Here is a 19,822-nt window from a genome sequence, read left to right as displayed (position 1 = left end):
GCCATGTTGTATAAGGGAAAAAGCAGAAAAGAGCCTTGTTGATTTCCTATCTCAGCCTTCATTTGAAGCAAGTTACTTACTCCCTTTGAGCCTCAGTTTCCTCATGTAGAAAGTGAGAACAGCATCTACCTTCCAGAGTTCCAAGTACAGCAATTTATATTAAAAAGAACCAGAATATAGCAGGCACTGAACAAAGGTAGTTACTGTCATCATCTTTCATAATAATGACTGATGGTTCATAGTGCTAGCATTCATAATAAAAATTATAATCATCATGCAGTTTTGTTTCCTATTAGATACACTACATAAGAAAACCTAACATTCAGTGGTAACACCATAACAGAATCTAAGTAGAGTGCAAGTTTTCCCAGGCTTCTGCTGTTATCTAGCTTCCTATTGAACAGATATAACCCTGGGGACAGATGACCATCAGAGGCCATGCCAGCTAAAAGCTTGGCTACCACTTTCACCTCCATTTGCATTGGATCAAGTCAATGTGCTTTCAGCTTCCACAAGTATAAAAAGCCAGCAAACCAATGAAGCTCTTATAGTCTCACACAATCTTATTAAGTATCTTATCTATTTCAATACCTGCCAGCAGGTATGGAGTATTAGAATGTGCATACCAGGAATCCACTGCAGTCTTGAATCAGTGACCTTGACTCAGAAATGACATTTTGTATATCAAAATAGACTGGTGTATAACATTCTAAAAGACAGGAATGGCCTTCAGCTAATACAGATCAATTTCCACTCAGCTTCAGCCACCATCTAATTACTGCTGACTTCTTTAACCTTTCTCACTTCCTTTATGGATTATATTTCTCTCCACTCTACCACCATTTGCTTTATTTGGTGACATATCAAACTTAAAATTATATGATAAGGTTTCACATTTTTCTTCTTATGTTTTTTATTGTGCTGAATTTATTTAGAAACAAATTATTTTCTGAAGGAGAAGAACTTTTAATGAACTGACTTTTTACTTTACCTCTGTATTCACTTCTTACATCTTGATTTGTTAAAAAGAATACTCTGATTTCCTCCATCACATGTTTCACAATGATGGAACCCTACCACTGTCTTTAACATTACCATAGTATATTAGCCTGTATAGAAGTATATTGTATACTAAAGTATACAATATAATAAATTGTATATAAGTATACAAGTATAATAAATTGCATATTAAAAGGAAAAACTAAATCTTAAAGTGAAAACAAACCACTAGTATTGCAAAGGGGGTTACTGGAGTGACAGAAGGAATTGTCTTCTTTCTGAATCCTCATTTTTATCATCACTGATTTAGGCACTGAACTTGAACTTTAATTTTTTTTTTTTTAACGTTTATTTACTTTTGAGACAGAGAGAGATAGAGCATGAACGGGGGAGGGTCAGAGAGAGAGGGAGACACAGAATCTGAAACAGGCTCCAGGCTCTGAGCTGTCCGCACAGAGCCCGACGCGGGGCTCAAACCCACGAATTGTGAGATTGTGACCTGAGCTGAAGTCGGACGCTTAGCCGACTGAGCCACCCAGGCGCCCCATGAACTTGAACTTTAGACTCAGACACTTCTTGGGCCAAAACCTGGCTTTGCTACTCATAAGCTGTAGGTTCTTTGGCAAGATGCTTAAACCATCTCCCTAACTGGAAAATAGAAATAATTATTTGACCTCTAAAGATCATCATGATGATTAAATAAAATGAAATTATGTAAAGTGCCTGGCATATGAATTCTCTCTCAGCAAATAAGTACATTTGAAACCTACCAGCGGGACAGAAGCCTGGACTAGGAGTCTCCTGAAAGGGGAGCCTGAGGCAAAAGCTTCTGTATTACTACTTTTCTGGCTTGCAAGGAGCAAGAGTGGGGGGGGGGGGGCGGCAAGAGGAATGAAGCAGAAAATAAGTATGCAAAATCAAGAGAACTGCCACTAAGGTAGTCTTCCTGATACTGGATATACTCCTTCGTGGTCATATTCTGGAGCAGGAGCTCTAGCTCCACATAGTCATCAAGACTGTCTACAATTGCCTATACAACAACTCCCTTATTTGCTGCTGGCTCACTGGCATGAAGAGTCCACACTGTGGTAGTTCACAGTTCAAGTTCAGTGGAACTTTTTCTGTGTACCTGGTAGAAGTGGCCCTCCCACTTCTTCACCCCATAGTGGAAACCAGTATCTTAAGTTTGTAGGGACAGAAAGTACAAATTTCACAAGGGGGTTGCTGTCCTTACAGTGTGGATGTAAGCTGCCTTTGATCTTTCCTCCTTATGGGCATTGAGGATAACACATTCACCAGTTTCACTGTCTCATACCTAGTACCAGAGGCCCTTTTAATCCACTTGAAAGAAAGATAACCACATCTGGCACAGTAGATGTGACTAGGGCCACCACCTGGTTAACTTTATGATGGTTCTATATCATTCTTCATGATTCCCTCAGGATTATTCAGGGCCAGATAGGTAAATTGAACCAGGGATATGATGGTGACTATCACATTTGTATCCTTCAAGTCTGATAGTGACATTAAGCTCTGCAATTCCTCCTGGAATGCAGTGCTGTTTCTGTTCTACAATCTTGGCCAGGGATAGCAGTTTCAGAGGCTTCTACTAGGCCCTTCCTACCAGCTGATGTATTTATCCCAATGATATACTCAGAATATAAGAAATAACCTCAAAATGGGTGTGTGAATACTTTGCACCCACCGTGAGACAACCGTGGGCCAAAACTCCACTGTGATGATGTAGCTCCAATGAGCTCCCACTCTTACTGGAGATGCCTGGTGGCATTTCAGATCCCTTGGTATCATTTCAGCCCTGATTCTTTATCTAACAGACTTTAAAGGCCCTGAGTTTTCCCCTTCAACAGTGCAAGAGTTACTCTAACAAATGGCCACAGGTCATTTGGGGGAAAAATCAGAGAAATATTTCCTGTATATACTTATGGTTACATTGAAGAGTCTTTCCTCAAGGGATTCTGGGCTTCCCACTAATCACTGAACTATGGCTCCATGAATGGATTTAGATCTGGAAATTGAGTGATGGGCTTTCTACCACAATTGTTGATATTAGCATTCTTTTCACCAAGCTTCAAGACACATCTCAACAGACTATTACAGCTGCTTCCTGGGCTTCTTTTGTAGGATATCAAATCCAAAACATGGATGGGTAACCCATACCAGTATATTTTCCTCTATCCTTGAGTTGAAGACCCTCAAACTCCATTCCTACACGTGTAGTATCTATTCTTAGCAGGTCACATTAGCAAATTTCTGCCAATTGTTTTGGTATGTAAGCTATTCCCTCCAGGAGTAGAGCTTGGGCTGGGTTGAGACTTTACCTTATAAACAATGCTGGGGGCATATCTTAGAGGAGAAAAATTATCGTTTTATGAGGCATTTGCTTTAGGGTAAGTCTTAGCCCTGGCTCCTCAGAAAGTAGAGATTGAACAAAAGTCTTACATCATACAACTTTGTTAAGAAGTATAATCCAGAAGGAGGAATATGGAGTATCAAGCAGAGAAGGACGGAGGAAAATACAAGAATGCTGATCAAACCAGCTATTGCTATGTTCAACTTACTGCTTCGTGTTGCAAGACCATCTCTGAGAAGCCCTATAACAGCTTCTTAGGACAATCTCTCTGGGAGCCAAGGGGGAAATAAAACAATTCATGGGGTCCTATTACCTATTGGTCAAATTTTTATCCCATGGGGTGCTACCCGCTTTGCATTTCTAGGTTGTATTTGCCTGGGTGCCTAGCAGGGTCCTGTGGCATTCTAAGTGTCTGCATTAACCTTTGGCAGGAAGTGCAAAGTAAGGGTATAGAGCATATCACTGTCAGGTTGAGCCTGAAATTATGTAAAACTAGTCACTACAGTAGTGGCTAGAATTACAGACAGGAAAGACAGAAAGAACTGGAAGTGATGCATGCCAGGTGTGTGATACAAGAGTGTTTCCAGATTCCTTGGGTAAGAAGTCACTTAGCATTACAGAAGCACTCTCCCTGTTTCCATATTATCTCAAACAAACAAATAAAGAAAATAGCTGGGGTTCCTGGGCAGCTCAGTTGGTTAGGCATCTGACTCTTGTTTTTGGCTCAGGCCATGATCTCAGGTTGTGAGATCAAGCCCTGCATCAGGCTCCATGCTGGGCGAGGAGCCTGCTTAACATTCTCTCTCTCTCTACATCTACCCACTCAATTCCCATTTGCACACATGTGAGCATATACATATACTCCCTTTAAAAAAAAAGAAAGAAAGAAAGAAAAGAAAAAGAAAAAGAAAAAAAGGAAAAGGAAATAGCTAGACAGAAAGTAAGTAAAAGTTAATGGCCTATGAGCTCACTCAGTTTTCCCTCCAAAAATAATCTGGTTATGGAGTAACCTATGGCTCCTTTTACTCCCCTATCAGGGTGGGTAGTGTTAGTCCTATAAGAAGAAAACTGAAGCTCAGACAGGCTGTGCTTTACAGAGTTAACAGAGCAAGTAAGTGGCAGATCTGGAGCCATAATCTAATTTATTTACCCAGAAAGTATTTGTTTTGGTGAACCATAGAGCCAATTCATCTTTTCTCTCCTCTCTAGAAATTCTTTCTCATGACTTTCAGCTTTGTAAGTATGCTCCTATAAGACTTGTTTGTATACTAAAATGAGTCTTGAAGCTAGGGTACTAAAATAAGTTGGACTTTAAAACATTATCTGTGGTGTTCTATCTTCAATTTTATCTTCCTCAGTTTGTTTGCTGGTTTTCAGTGTGGAAGAAACTTGAGTGGACGTAACAAATGAGGATGGTCCAAACTGGTAGCAACACATCAACCACGTCTATATGACAGCCAAGTCCTGTTCTGCTATTTGTATTTAGTTCATTACTTCTGAATGAATCTAACCTGCCCTGCAGGGTTAATGCCATCTAACCCTGCATTTCTCTCAGCCTCTAGGTAGTTACCCAGACATAGCAGCTGCTCCATGAAACTTTGTTGAAAGAATACAGAAAAAGCCCTCCCTAAACATATGAGGAAGCATCCTCCTTTTCCCCCTCAGGGCTAAGGCAAGCTCTGCAGGCCACATATTTTATAAAATACCCTTTGCTAAATGAAGTAATTTTCAAATGAGTAGAGTAACCTTAGACATTAGGAAGACAATTAGTAAGGACTTTGTACAAAAGGATTATTATATAACCCTCCTGAGGATTTCATGACATCTCGAGCTTCTTTTTAAAATATCAAGTACACATACGATGGTACAAGGCAGCTAAGAAAATATAAAGATTCAACTGTCTTTTTTCTAAAAGCTCTACTAGTTTTGTAGCAGCACTAAAAGAGTCCTTGGAAGGGTATGTGTAATTTACCTCTGGGCTTGGGAATGTGAGACTGGTGTCATTAGCCAGTTCTTCCCTGGGTGACTTGTAACCATTTCTGTACAGTCACCTCCTTTGTGGTTAATGAGCCCCAGGAGTGGGAGCTGTTAAATACACTTACCAAGAGTTAAACTCCACTGTGCTTCCTGCCTCTACTGCAGTAGTCAGTGCTGAGCAGGGGAAAACAGGAGTCTTGACTTTTTTCCAAGGGTTGAGTCACAATGAGACACTGCTTTCATCAGAACCTTTGATGCTATTGCTGTTTTCACTTTTTCTGTAGATATTTTCCAAGACTTCCCATTAGTAATGGAGAACCCTCAAAATCAGTGGGAACCAGCTGATTTTTCCTAATTTATTCTGAGTTTTTGGAACCTTCAGCACCATTCCCAAACCAATGCAAGGTGTATTGGTATAGTGATGGGGTTACAGTGATGGGGCCTGGAGCCTGGCTGCCTGTGTTGAAATCTGCTTCTGCCACTTACTGATTGTGTGACAGTGGATTTGTTACTTACCCTTTCCATACCTTAGTTTTCTTCTCTATAAAATGTAGACATAAATAGGGTGCACCTAATAGGATCATTGTTAAGACATAAACAGATAAATATAGGTAAAACACATAGCTCAGCACCTGACACATGGTAAGTGCTCAATTAACAGGAGTTATTACTCTTAGACACTGTAAGCTCGAATCACTTCCCAATGCCTTCTGTGAGTGCATTTGAGAAATGGATCACAAGAAACAGCTTCTCTGAAAAGATTTGGTTGTGAAAAGAACACATTCCTAGAATTGGTTTGAATTTTTCAGGTCTCATATCTTTTCCTCTTATGAAAAAGGAGGTCAATATTCCTTTAAGACAGGCAGGTACTGTTCATCACAAATCAGAGAGAATTTAAGTGAATATTCCTTCCTGCATATTTCCTCAAAGGATCAGTTCTTCTTTGGGGTAAGTACCAGACTCCATCTAAGAAACCTTATTCACATGGGGCCACCCTCTCTCCACCCTGAATTGGCAGTGTATACAATGCAGTCACTCTAGGCTTTCACCACAGTGTGAATTATTTTCTCAAAGAGGAAAGCAACAAGAGGATAGGGTCAACATTGTTCAGCAGAATAGTCTTTAGTAATAGTCCTTAGTAACTCTGTTATTAAAGGGAATTCACCATTTGAGCCAACCAAACCATTTCTTTCTTTAGGCAGCATCTCTCTTGCAGTCCACATTTATGACCACTGAATCAAACCCAGCATAAGGTGGTGTATCTAAAACGTAAGTAAAAATAGATTTATACGCAAACACTCATATATAAAATACTTCTAGGTGTGTAGGTACACGTATGGTAGATACGTATATAATATAACGTATATGCCTTTTTATATAGAGAGAGGCTTGGTCTTTTATTTTGCTTGCAGCAAGTTCTTATCTACCCTTGGTCTAATAATTAAACAATTAAGGTTCATTTACAATAATTAAACATTACAACAAAGCAGTAAGTAGGCATTAACTCACTTGAGAAATATGTTCTATTTTAGAGCCAGCACAACAACATAGTAGCCAAAGTCAGAAAAGCATTCGAATTTGGCTCATGGCTCAGTGTTAGTTAGCATCCTTGGAGACAGACAAGTCTCCAGTTACTACACCAGAAATATGAAAGGCCCCACAATCAGTCTGAACCAGTAGGAATGTTATCACCACTATGCTTAGTTTCAATTGTAAGTAGTTCAGGAGATGCCAATTCTTGTGCCATCTTGAAGATTAGGAAGAGGGTGTGCATTTGCCCAGCTTTTCACCAAGCATTAATTAGGATTCTTCATTTATCTTAAACTCCATTGTGTGAAATATTAAGACTACTGGGCTTCAATTAGAGGAAGGAAAATCTTGGTCTTCTTATCTGCTCATCCAACATGAGCTCAAAGATACCTTACAAATTTCAGCTTCGGAACCCGAGAAGTTTAAGGTTGCACTGCCCATATGGCTCCTGAGAGGAGAGAAGTGAGAAACTCCAAGTGACCACACTAGAGCCCAAATCACCTGGCCAGTTCTTTGTCTGCTGTGTGCTGCCCCAGCCCTGCCTGCGGCTGTGACTGATTAGGGCTGGGTGCTTTCAGTGCAAGATAGCAGAAGGATTAGAAGGCTGAATAATATCTCAGCAAGATTATGTCCTCCCTCATTGGCTAGCTAGACAATAGAGAAAATTTCATATTCCTCACTTTAATGGGCAAAGCCATTCAAGGCCTGTAGAAAAATTATAATACCTGGGGAGGGTGAAGATCATACCAGTTATAAGTTGCTGCTGCTGCTGCTATTGATGACAGTTACAATATAATAATAGTTATGCTTGATTAGACAACTATTATTTACAATATAATGTTTCTGGTATTACAGTTTGACTTTAAAGCATATACTCTTAAGGGCTATATTAAATTGCCCATGTAACCTTATCATGTTCCAGTGTATTAAATCCCTTACTGGTTATCTATAAGATCTTGAGGAAAAGGAACACATAATATTAAAGTTTGCTAAGATAAATGATCTGTCAAAATACAGAGTTTTTGTAACAGAGGTGGGGTGATGTTAGTGAGAGGAGCTATTTATGAAGGTCAAACACTAATCAGATGCTACTATGAGGGTGCTATTAGCCATTCAGCAACAAAAATGATAAGGGGGTGTCCAAGAAATAAGATATAGGGATGAAAGGTCCTCACAGACTGAGAGTTTCCATAGACAGAAATTGCTTGGGTTGCAGCTTCACCCCAACTATTGGGGTTCAATTTGAAGCCCTAGTCCAAACCTGCCTGGGAAGAAGACACTATTTTTTGATTAATTCTAGTAGTTTTAGTAATATTAGATAGGTTTATTTTAGACAACAACTTCATAAATAAATCAGGGCAAATATTCTAAGGGTGCAAAGTCATTGTCAGTGCTACAGTTACCAGACAACTTGTATTACATCTCTCAGCTGTAATCAGGGTATGAAGAGGACTTGTGAAAGCTTAAGAGATAAAGTAGAAAAGCAGAATTCTCAAACATGGGTTTTGTTCTCTAAAAATCATCATGTTTTCTATACCAGGGTTCCTACTCAATACCAAAGAGGTTATGGGTAATCATACTCCCATACCCACAACTTTGTCAATGACTACCATCAACACCAGCTGACATAAGTTGGTGATGAATCAAATATGGCTGGCCATGGACTGGTTGCCAATTAAACACTGTAAAACTCTTAGTCTTTGCCCAGGTTCCTTGTCACTAATAACAGAAACCAGAGCAAGAAGATGTCTGTCTTTCTCTGGTGTGAAACTGGAATTCCGGAGGAAAGACTTTTCTCATCTGCCTCCTCCAGAAAAGATATCAGAAATAGCACTGTGGTGAAAGCAGAAAACAAAGTAGAGGTGTTGGGGTCTGAAGAATGCATGAAAGTTACTACTTGACCTTTTGTCTGCAGACTAAGGCAATTTGGTTTGAAATAACCAGGATTTTTTAAATGCCTCTCTAGAGCCAAAATATGCCACCATATCAAATGTTAAATCATAAGATTGGAACACAGAGGCATGCAAACTCTTTTTAAAGTTGGCATTATATAATGGAAATATATATATGTGTGTGTATATATATATATATATACATATATATGTATATATACATATATATGTATATATATATATATGAACCTTTTGTTCTTTAACAAACAGTTCTCACCAACATTCAGAAATAATTTAAAGCTGACCAGTTGCACAAGGGAAAATGAGAAGGGGAAATGGATGGTGGTACAGAGAAGTGTGAAGGGAGACAAGTCCTACTATAAGCTCACAGTCTAGAGCCTCAGGTTTATAGGCCTTCCAGAATTAAGAGAAGGTTCCACATCTTTTGAATCAAGTCAGACCAAGGGACAACTCAGTCACTCCATTCTCAGTTTAAGGTCTTGAAAAATCCTTTTTTTAAGCTCTGATTTTTTAAATTAATTAGTTAATTTTTTAATTTACATCCAAGTTAGTTAGCATATAGTGCAACAATGATTACAGGAATAGATTCCTTAATGCCCCTTACCCATTTAGCACACCCCCCCACAACCCCTCCAGCAACCCTCTGTTTGTTCTCTATATTTGAGTCTCTATATTTTCATCCCCCTCCCTGTTTTTATATTATTTTTGCTTCCCTTCTCTTATATTCATCTGTTTTGTATCTTACAGTCCTCATATAAGTGAAGTCATATGATATTTGTCTGCTCTAATTTCACTTAGCATAATACTCTCTAGTTCCATTCACGTAGTTGCAAATGGCAAGATTTCATTCTTTTTGATTGCTAATACTCCATTGTATATATATACCACATCTTCTTTAACCATTCATCCATTGATGGACATTTGGGCTCTTGCCATACTTTGGCTATTGTTGCTAGTGCTTCTATAAACATTGGGGTGCATATGTCCCTTCGAAACAGCACACCTGTATCCCCTGGGTAAATACCTAGTAGTGCAATTGCTGGGTCGGAGGGTAGTTCTATTTTTAATTTTTTGAGGAACCTCCATACTGTTTTCCAGAGTGGCTGCACCAGTGTGCATTCCACCAGCAGTGCAAAAGAGATCCTCTTTCTCCGCATCCTTGTCAACATCTATTGTTGCCTGAGTTGTTAATGTTAGCTATTCTGACAGGTGAGAGGTGGTATCTCATGGTGGTTTTGATTTGTAGTTCCCTGATGATGAGTGATGTTGAGCATTTTTTCATGTGTCTGTTAGCTATCTGCATGTCTTCTTTGGAGAAGTGTCTATTCATGTCTTTTGCCCATTTCTTCACTGGGTTATTTGTTTTTTGGGTGTTGAGTTTGGTAAGTTCTTTATAGATTTTAGATACTAACCCTTTATCTGATATGTCGTTTGCAAATATCTTCTCCCATTCTGTCAGTTGCCTTTTAGTTTTGCTGACTGTTTCCTTCCCAGTGCAGAAGCTTTTTATTTTGATGAGGTCCCAGTAGTTCATTTTTGCTTTTGTTTCCCTTGCCTCCAGAGACGTGTTGAGTAAGAAGTTGCTGCAGCCGAGGTCAAAGAGGTTTTTGCCTGTTAAATCTCTGATTTTTAACATCCAGCTGACATTTTTATTGTGATTTAACATTCCATTCTTCAAAATGTTTTCAGGAAATTAACGTTTGGCCTACTTGATAGACTGCCAATTTGCGGCAGGGCTGCAAGGATGATGGCCACTGTGTTTCCCTTTAATTCTTTCCAATACCAAAGATGTCATGTGGAGACGGTTATTTACCATGATTCTAGTCCCAACAACAGTGAGAGATCTCCTTAACAGAATCAAGTGAGAAGGCTATGGGGTAGTTACCCAGGAGTCTGTGCTCATTGCTTTTTTCCAAAGAGGCCTCAGTTTCCTCATATGTAAAAGGACAGGAATAGCTTTCTTGTGATCCCTTTCCAACTCTAATGTGAAGTCTTTACAAAGAGTTACAGTCTATTCCCCTGAATGTCTATAGTACCTTACTTCTTGAGGTGCCCAAAACATAGTTTCTCATTCATTTCTGCCACGTAAAAGACAAGTAAGACTAACCACATAACTTTAGTTTAAGGAGTTAAAAGTGAGAGCTAGAAACTTTTTTTTTCATGTGACAGTAAAAATAAGAGACAGGACCAAAATGCTAAGTAACTCAGTGTTAGTCCTGAGTGAAAGTGAATTCAGGAAAGTCCATCTTTGGCCTGTACTCAAATCCCACTTATGACTGTTCCTTGTTCCCTACAGAAAGGTTATTATTCTCTGTTATAGTAGTGATTTTTTAAAACCATTCTCAGGGACACTGTATTTGAATAGAGTCTAAAAAGTGAAAAAAAAAATTGTCATGATCCTAAGGTAAATCTTAGGAAAGATAGGTACTTTGAGCAGAGAGTCTGACCTACTAACAAATGCATAGGCTACCACGCTCTGCCTTCATGTCTCCACTTGCCTTCATGAATAAAATCCAGAGACAGTGATTGGAAGTAAACAAAATACAAAACTCTTCCCTTCCTTCCTATAACAGCCTCTCCAGGTTGGCAACTCCTTTTTCCCAGAAATCATCACAACAAGGAAATGGGTACCATAACCCAGACCTTGCTGTCTCCTCATGTACTTCTGCATCCATCCCTCAAAATTCTTTCAAGGTTTTCTGATTGTCTCTTACTTGCTGCTTCTCTAAGGAGAAACTATGCCCAATAGTAACCTAAGCTATATCTGATCAGTGCAAACGTTATTAATTTCATTAATCTACTTCTAACTGCCTTTCCTATATATGAAGGGAAAATCAAAGCTCTGGGAAATAAATTACAAATAGCCCCACAATAGTAGCAGGATGGCATTTCAAAAGAAGGCATCAAAGAAAGCTCACCAACAGTGATACTTTTTCCTAATGGTTCTGGAAGGATAATTAAGTTGTTTATCACCTTTGATGCTTATAACCCTAACACAGGTGTTCCCTAGAAACCAATTAAAAATACTTACAGCTGATAAAGAGTGCCTCTTAGCTCAACAAATTTACTAATAATTCCAATCCCATTTGGAAAAAAAATCTTGTCAGGTCTTTTGACACCAAAAGGCAACTTTCACACTCATTTACACTTCAGTGCCCATAGTGATAAGCACACACAGGGTATTTACTCAGTCTCCCTTGATCTCAATAGTGGAGTCCTCCAGAAAGCTTCCCTTGGCTATTGAATGACAACTTTAGTTTCAAAGTATGAATTGTGCTCAGTAGCTTGCAATTTCCTTTGAAAGGAAATAGACTAGGATTTCTCAGATGATACCTTTGCCTAATTGTCAGGAAATAATGGTGCCTTGAATCTATTGCTCTCACTTTGTAACTTTCATGGACACCAACTTGATTATTTTTAATTTCAAGGACTCATGAAAGAGGAAAATGGTAATAGATTATTTCTGTGGCCAACTCATAAAAGGTGGCTCTCAGTGGACAGTATGGTCAGGACACATGTGTTTCCTTATATGACAGCAGTTGGTCTGCCAAGCCCCCAACCCTGGTGCCATCCATATCCATTGACTAGTATGTTGGAACCTGTCTATAGTAGGCCTTTCAGACACAATTGAAAAGTTCATTGAGAAAGTCCCCAATTCTTGTGTTTGGAGGTTCACTGGTTCTCTTGTGGGCAGTTTTCTGGTTGACTGGTGGACTACTTTTTAACTCCCTTCATCTGCTTCAGCCTCATTCTGATCAAGTCCTCCATGCTTTTGGAACTACAGTAATTCTCAGGTCATTTTCTTTCTCATTATTCTCTCTCCAGTTGGGCAAGAAGTGTGACTCTGGATGGAGGCACTCCCTCCTACCTCTGCCATTAAATAACTGTGTGACGTTGGTCATTTCCTTCTTCTCTCTGAACACTCACTTCCTTATTTGAAGGGAGAGAATTAGACCAGATGATATGTGAAGGACCTTTTAGCTCTCAATTTTTATACGATGTTTTTGGCAGATGGTAGATGGCTGATGGCAGATTTTCATACAAAACATTATTTCTTAATAATCACCTTGCAAACTTGTTATTTTGTTATCAGTTTCTCATCTAGCCCTCCTGAATACAGAGTTGCATTTAAGAAGCCCATTCCTGGCCAGCATTGCTGCAGTTGAGAGAATGAGGAAGACAACAGCATGAGATAAAACTGGAAAGAGAGAAAAAATGGAGACAAACCAAGAAATAGACTCTTAACTATAGAGAACAAACTGATAGTTACCAGAGGGAAGGTTGGAGGGAGAATGGGTGAAAGAGATGGTGTGGATTAAGGAGTACGTGATGAGCACGGGTGTTGTATGGATGGAAGTGTTGAATCAGTAGATTGTATACCTGAAACTAATATAACATTGTATGTTAACTCTACTGGAATTAATTTTTTTTTAAGACTCGAAAGAGAGGTTGGAGCCTCCTATGGAACCAATGAAGAATTTTCAACAGGTAGAAAAATCACTTTAGATGTAAATGTGGAAAACAGATTAGAAGGAGGCCTGAGTTAGTAAATGTAGCTCTTTTGGTTAAGAAGCCACAGCAGTGCTCTAGCAAAAGGTAATACTCCTTTGTAGTAGGTGACTATGGAAATAGAAAGAAATGAATGGATTCAAGAGCTATTTGAGAGGTCAGATTTACAGGAGTTGAGGATGATGACTAGTTTTCAGGTTTATGCCATTATGCATGGAGGGGTCATTCACCCAAGATGTGGAACAACAGTAGAGGACTAAGAGTAGGGTAGCAGAGATGTCTTAAAATCAGTCTTAGACAACTGACTTTGAGATCACTTTTGGACATCCTATGGAGATGCCAACTAGGCAACTGGATATATAGGTCTAGAACTAAGAGGCATTTTAGGCTGGATGTACAAATTTGGGAGTCATCAGCAAATAAATGGTCATTGAAGCCCTGGGCATAGATGAAATTACTTGGGTGAGAGAACACTGAGAGAAGAAGCACTAGACTAACTCCAAATTTCAGTGGTCAGGTAGGGAAGGATCAACTGGCAATGGAATGACTATGGAGGTAGAGGAAAACCAGGAAAGTGCAGTTCCTGTGAAATAAAGGGCTTATTTCATGAAGCAAGGAGTGGTCAATAACATGAACTCTTGTTGAGAGATTAGGTAGGGGTAAAAAATGTTAATGTGATTTAATGACATGAAGTAACTGGTGACCTTAGAGCTGTTTTGGTGGAATAAGACTAGAGCCAGACTGGAGTGGGAAGAGGAGGAACTAAGAGATAAAGTCACAGGGACAAGTTTTAAGACCTCTTACAAAAGCTGGTTCTGAGAACCAGAGAGATGAAGAGAGTTGGTAAGAGAGATAAAGTAGTAGATCTAGGGTGACTGTGGGTTGACAATTACTTTAAAAGAAGAGAGACTCAAGGATATGTTTATTCAATAAACATTCATAGGACACACCTAGTGCTAAGCCCTGTTTTAGGCAATAGGGATGCAGCAAAGAATTTGAAAATCCCTGCTGCTATGGAACCTACATTCTAGTGAGAAGACAGAGGAACAGGCAATAAACAAATGTATAAGTATATAATACACTCAGTGGTGATAATGTATGCAGAAAAATAAAGAAAGGTGACAGAAACTATCTGGAGGAGGGAGTACTATTTAAACAGTGGATGGTCAAGAAAGAACTCTGATGTACGGTTGTCAGATTTACCAAATACAGATACAGGATTCCCAATTACATTAGAATTTCAGGTAAACCACAAATACATTTTCAGTATAAGTATATTCAATGCAATATTTGGAACATACTGATACCAAAATATTACTTATTGTTTATCCTGTATTTAATCTGGCAAGCCCACTCCAGTGGGATGACATTTTCAACATTTAATGTCAGTTTGGGAGCTCTGCTTAAAAGGATCAGTTGACTATAAAGGAGAGAAAGGAGGCTTTACTCAAGAGTGGTATAAAGTCCGTGAGGATCATTAAGGGATGGATCCAAAGCCCAGGTGGAAGGGGTTACCCTAGACAAGAGTAGGAAGAGGGGATGCATACGTATGGGCAATGGTTTATGAGCATGGTAGGAGGAAGGGGAAGGCTTCCTGGGTGAACACATTAGAAAAGCAGGGGCTGAGAGGGAGAGATGTGTGGGAAAGGGAATAGACTGTAGGGTGAAGAGAACTGAGACATGAAAAGAGGAAGAACATGAGTTGGTCTGACAGGATGCTCTAAGGCCATGAATGAAGTTGATTACTTGGTCTCCATCACCATTTACTGAGCACACTGAAGGTGGGATCTACCCTGAAGTTCAATCTACTCTCCCCATCACACTCCCACCTCTACCCCCAGACCCCCCACTCTCAGTGATAGAACTTGCTAAATACTTACTCCCAGCATCTTTGCCTTAGGGGTTCTGCAGAGAATTGGGCCCATTAAGCATTTAAGCTATTTTCCTTTAGTTGGAAAGATTGCTGCCACTGTAGAAGCAACTTTAATAGCCCTACTTAGGAATGGAGATAAATTTGAAGATAACATCAAAAGAGCCATTTATGAAGCGTTTAATTTTGACACTAACTTCATCTACACAGCCTGAAGTAAACTGGAGATTTGGCAATTAACCCACTAATTTGAACAATATTGACAGTCTGCATAAATAACACAGGGGACTTGACTTTTTGGTTTTTAGCTCTGTCTCTGTTGTGTTTAGGTCTCCGCCTTTTACATGGTCCTTCAATGTGGCATCTTTCCTTGTTTTATTTGCACACATTGCATTTAAGGGGCAAATCATTTTGAACAAGTTGAAACGTATTTTATTCATTATTAACACTCTACATTTCAAAATCATATTGTTGCATTCTTAACAAGCATAATAATTGCTTTGCATTATTTCATTTATATGCAGAACATTTTTACAACATGTGCTTTCATGTTTCATAAACACGAGGCTGAATACAGAACTCCTTTCCAGAGTGAGAGTAACGAATGTAACCTTTCGTGTGAAGATTGGCTTCCATGGACCATTACAGTGCTCCCATCCGTGCAAATCAAGAGCTCAGCAGGCAGCAGCATTTAGTGACATTTCCCTCCCACCTACAAACACTAGAGTGCACGTGAGATCAGTGTTCAACAGGAGACGTATAAAAGTTCACCAATCGAGAAAAGATCTATTTGGGGTGGAGGTAATTCAGTGCCAAGAGCTTCACTCTTCCCTTCTTTCAGGGTAAGCACAACACTGGGAACTTTCAGAGGCATATTTTAGAACTGTGTCTGGATGAGTTTAAATAGAAGAGACTATCAGAAAAAACTTTAATCAGTCACCTACAACCAAAAAATGGGGGGGGGGGTGAGCAGGATGGGTAAATTTGATATTCAAATATTTGATATTTGGCCTTGTCGGCTTCCTGGGGCCCTGTTCTCTGTGGATCTTTCCCTGGATGCACTTTTACATCATGTAGAACTGGGTTTCCACATTGTTTGTAACCATCGCATACAAATGCAGCTTTAAGCAAAAGCCAGTCTTCCAGAGTTTGCAGAGGGAGCGGGGAGGACAGAAAAATTTTCTCCTGGCCACATTAGGAAATGTTGTCTTGTACATGTGGGAGAGAAGGACTGGTGCTGGGCTAATACAAAATCACTGTGGTTGATCAAAATCCTATGAGGAACTGCTGCCTGGCTGTGGCTGGGATCGTTGTATCTTCCACTGAGTTGAGAATTCAGATGTGAAAGAGAACAGTTCATCTTGTCCACTTGTCCCCTAAGCTGTTGCACTGGGCCACACTGGTGAGTCGCAATCACTTGGGAACAAAGTGCCGAAGTTTTACACATCCAGAGATTAAAGATGATCCCTAATGTCAATGTCATTTTCCCTCACTTGTATTCCCTTGTGCTTTCTTGACTGGGATACAAAGTGAAGTTGTCACTTCTTATAGCTTTTGTATGTCATGACTGTGAGCTGTGTGTGAACGATATCCACCATGAAAGATATGTAGGAATAAAAGCTGAAAATGATCATCACCATTAGTAGAAGGCTGCCTCATGTCCAGAAGCCTGCTGGTGGGGGTCTAGGTTCTGCTGCAACACTCCTTCCATTTGGGGGACATGACCTCAGAGATCTAACAGGCAACCTATGATTTTGTACTTTTACCAGAGTGGTGGGTACTAGCAGAGGCCACCTACCCTTGAACCTCTGTTTTTCAGCCCTTGGAAAAGAAAAAAAGCTGCGGTTTTTTTTGTTTTTTGTTTTTTGTTTTTTTGTTTTGTTTTGTTTTCGGAGATTGCAAACCAAATATCCCAACTCTGTCTTTAGGAGAGGGCCCCATTAAGTGTCACTGCTTTCCCTAAGTCCTGGGAATAAGACAAATTCTGTTGTATACCACCTTTCATGTTTGCCCAGAGAAAATGATGTGGAAAATGGTCCAATTAATCTATGTTAATTAGCTCACATGAGGAACTAGGAAAATTAAGGCCACGACACACATATTCCTCTTATAAGCAGACTTGTGGCCCTAATACACAGGTAAGAACTTTATTGCTCCATTTTGTTTTAAATTTGTAGATAGTATATCAGAGATAGAAAATTCAGCTTCCATTTTCCTAGAAAAAATTCCCATTCTGTCCCCTAACCAAAAGACCTCCTGATATTCCACTTCTACTACAGAGGCAATTTAAAACAAAATAAAACAAATATAACATAGACACACATACAAAGCAAACAAAATGTTCATCTTTATTCCATGTATCAGATGATATCAATACATCTTTCTTTCACATGCTTCATGGTTTTTAACCTTCAGTTCTGTTTTACTTACAAGAGTAAGGTGTAGGATTTTAAAAACTTATTTCAGAATATATGTTGTCAACTGAATAAATGGAGGCTACTCATTAGATAAAAATAGATTTCCCCCTTTGAGAGAACCCATTAGACATTGCATTGTACATTCAATTATGAACAGAGAGACTATCACTTCTTTTTATATATACTTCAAAAAGTACAGTTAAATTACGGGTGGCTGAACTATTTTGTGTTTTTCTACAGTTTTCAAATGAAAAACTTTCAAAAATATTGTCTTCATTTTAAGGATGAAAAATCAAGGCTCAGAAATTTAAAATGACTTTTGCAAAGTCATGCAACTTACTCCTAGAATCCAAGCCTCCTGGTTCTCCAGCTGCTGCTTTGGCTACCATATCCCAGAACAGAGCAGCTGAACTGTACAGCAGATTGGGGAATATCACATGCTTCAAACTACCCTTCGGTGTTAAGACTTCTTGGTCTACACTGGTGGTGTTTTAGCCTAGTTAATATATAAAAATATAGAAGTTGTTAAATGCCTGTATTTTCTCCTTCTGGGAAGAAGGTAGCCTAGTTGATGTGTCCAGATGGAAATTCAGAAGTTTGTGTTCCTACCCAAGTTGTATGTGTTGGGTAAGCCACTGAACACTGTATCTCAGTTTCCTCACCTGTGAAAATATTGTGCTGACCTACTTTCTAGGGATAGCTGGGTGAGCTATTTCATGATTCAACACTGCTTTGAAAATACAAAGCTCCATTGAAATTGTTTGTCAAGAGTTCCTCCTGTCTTACCCCTTCCTTCTCATGCCCTTCTCTGGCATGTAAGCCCTGCAGACTTGGTATTTTTCTAGGTCTGAACTAAAAGTCTACAAAATTAACCAGTAATTTTCAAATTGGAACTACGTCGTTTGGTATTTGGTTCAAGTAAGAATGGAGTCATTATTTTTCCCAAACGTGAATGCAAAATGTGTGTGTGTGTGTGTGTGTGTGTGTGTGTGTGTGTGTGTGTGTATGTGTAACACAACCAGGTAGGAGTCCACTGGGCCTAAAGGCACTTTCATAGGGGCACTTTCCCTAGCTTCATTTGACACTGTGAGGCTTAACATCACCTGGACAGTAAGAATTAGTGGTACAGCCTAAAGTGGGAAGATAGCTTTGTCTTCTGTCTCCCCTCATTCACTTCCCCTGCTTCTCTGTCAGTGGGAGGGGAAGTAGAGACAAAGTATCAACAAAGAACCATGGAAATAAAGAAGAAAAAGAGATCAGGGAAGGTAAGCCAAGAGTTTGCATGAGCTGTTTTCAACAACTAAAATATCGCTGAGTGAAAGGAAAAGCCTCCACCAAGAACAGTTTCTTCTTCTTCCACCCCACCTCAAACCCTGACAGTGCTGACAGATGATGAAAAGGCGATGTGGGTGGTCACATTATAGGCTCACACCCGTGGAATGCTAAAACCCAGGTATGACATGGATTGGAGGGGTCCCAGCCTTCTAAATTACATCTGGAATCCTCTTCACTTTCTCTCCCTGCTTTCATATTTGAATATTTTCAAAAATCTGTCAATGTTGATCTTGAGTTTTTGGTTAGTGAAAATGTTTTTTCTCCATATATTTCACTTTCCTTGGGCCATAAACATCTTGTAACTCTCCCAATACCTACAACAGTATTCTGTGTATAACAGGCAATTGTGAACGACTAATAAAAATAGTTCTAGAAGTTATCCAGTGTATGCCAATTGTTCTGTGATTCTGGGATTATATCTACAGCTTACTCTGGCAATGTGTATACTTTTATTTATGGGGATTTCTTTGGTTAATAATCATACCTAGCATACTTGTGAAGATCCTATAAAAACAGTCTTAAGAGAATTAATCCTTCTTTTCTGAAATGCTCTCATATTCTTTTAAGTTGTTCTCTCAGATTTTTGAGGAAGAAAGAAACCCCTATGATCTTCTAGTCCAGTTGCCCACTGGGTTTCCATAGTCCTTCCTCAACTTCTCCCTGAGATGGGCTCCCAGTCTCTGGTTGAAGCCTTCCAGGGACAGGGGCCACAATACCTCCTGAGTCAGTCCTTTCCCTCTTTGAACAGCTCCATCTCATAGAAAGGTCTTACAGAAAGGTCTCTACTACATTGAGTCGAAATATGCCCACCCTCGATTTCTGCCTCATGTAACCAGGGAGAGTAAGCCTAATGACTCTCATGTGTCTCCTCCATCTCATACACCACCCCCAAGTCTTCTCT

This window comes from Felis catus, chromosome A2, assembly GCF_018350175.1.
Source record: "Felis catus isolate Fca126 chromosome A2, F.catus_Fca126_mat1.0, whole genome shotgun sequence".
In the NCBI taxonomy this organism is placed as follows: Eukaryota; Metazoa; Chordata; class Mammalia; order Carnivora; family Felidae; genus Felis; species Felis catus.
The sequence above is the reverse complement of the archived record's forward strand: the minus strand, read 5'-3'. Positions refer to the sequence as shown.